Source organism: Salvelinus sp. IW2-2015, unplaced genomic scaffold, assembly GCF_002910315.2.
Source record: "Salvelinus sp. IW2-2015 unplaced genomic scaffold, ASM291031v2 Un_scaffold8243, whole genome shotgun sequence".
NCBI classification, from domain to species: Eukaryota; Metazoa; Chordata; class Actinopteri; order Salmoniformes; family Salmonidae; genus Salvelinus; species Salvelinus sp. IW2-2015.
In genome coordinates this window covers 5,831-7,422 of record NW_019949503.1, presented here as the reverse complement: position 1 = coordinate 7,422, position 1,592 = coordinate 5,831, and the positions used below count along the sequence as shown (strand labels likewise).

Here is a 1,592-nt window from a genome sequence, read left to right as displayed (position 1 = left end):
ACTTGGTAGTTTGGTTCATGGATGCTGATTGGCTGAAACAGTATTTCAGAAGTCTATACTGTATATCAGACAATATACCAACAGGTATGACGTAAAAAGACTTTACTGTTCTATTTATGTTGTTAACCAGTTTAAAATAAGCCATGGAACAGTATGTTGGTCATATACCACCAACCCCAGAAGTGCCTTATTGCCATTATAAACTTAAGCAATAATGCCCGAGGAGGTGTGGTATATGGCCAATATACTACGGCTAAGGGCTGTTCTTATGCACAACGCGGAGTGCTTTGATGCAGCCCTTAGCCGTGGTATATTGGCCACATACCACATACCACAAACCCCGAGGTGCCTTATTTTAAACTGGTTACCAATGTACTTAGACCAGTAAATACAAATTAAAATACCCATGGTATACGGTCTGGTATACCACGCCTTTCAGCTAATCAGCATTCACGGCTCCAACCATCTGGTTTATAATGGTCAATATTCCACACCTCCACAGGCATTATATCACTTAGTTTAAATATACAGGTCCAGATATACAAGGTTTTTGTCAAACTTGTTGTGTTCAGGTCTTCTTCTTTCTGGGTTTGTTGTGTTCAGGTCTTCTTGGTTCTGGGTTTGTTGTGTTCAGGTCTTCTTGGTTCTGGGTTTGTTGACTGTACTGTAGAGAACAGAGGAGTCCTCCTCAGCTGCTTGTGCTGCTGAAGAGAGAGAATCAAAAATGAAACAAAGACAGCGTCTCAAATGGTGGCACCCTATAGGGCTCTGTCTAAAGTAGTGCACTAAATAGGGAATAGGGTGCCATTTGGAACAGAAGAACAGTTCCTCAAAACCATCGTCACATCACTCCCTCATTATAGACATAGTCATAGTCATAGTCATAGTAATTGTCCTAAGATGTCAATTTTTGCGTTCATAGTTCGGGTTCATAGTGGTCACTTACATGCTGACCAGACCGGAAACGTCGCATGCGCGAGTTTTGCAAAATACATTTTGAAATCCAATTCAATTATTGCACCCACACTGCCCGCGCCCGCCAACGAGCGTCTGCCATGCCAAGGGCTAAAATAGAACTCCTTTCTATTTTCTGACGCAGATCGTGCTGAAAGTCATGCCTCTCCCATCTCCTCATGGGTTTATAGAAGCAGGTACCCACTTGCCATCTCCTCATTGGTTATACCCACGTGGGTGATTGAAAGACGAACTGTTTTGCTGGTCGTCGTGGCAATACTATGATAGTTTAGATGCAGATCACCATATAAGTTCAAAGATGAAAAAGCCTGGAAGGAGGAGAGATGACTAGAAACAATTTGGTTGGCCGTTTTATGTGTGGAAAAAGACAGCGTCCCAGATGGTGGCACCCTATAGGGCTCTGTCTAAAGTAGTGCACTACCACCCTATAGGGCTCTGTCTAAAGTAGTGCACTACCACCCTATAGGGCTCTGTCTAAAGAAGGGCACTAAATAGGGAATAGTGTTCCATTTGGAACAGAATAACAGTTCTTCAAAACCATCATCACATCACCATCTCCTCATGGGTTTATAGAAGCAAGGTACCCACTTGCCTCTCCTCATTGTTATACCACGTGG

General features: G+C 43.0%; 1 pseudogene; it reads right to left on the bottom strand.

Annotated features, from left to right (window-relative positions):
- Window positions 1-565: 565 nt before the first annotated feature.
- Window positions 566-1,592, bottom strand: part of LOC112079502 (B-cell receptor CD22-like) — a 3,970-nt pseudogene continuing 2,943 nt past the window's right edge.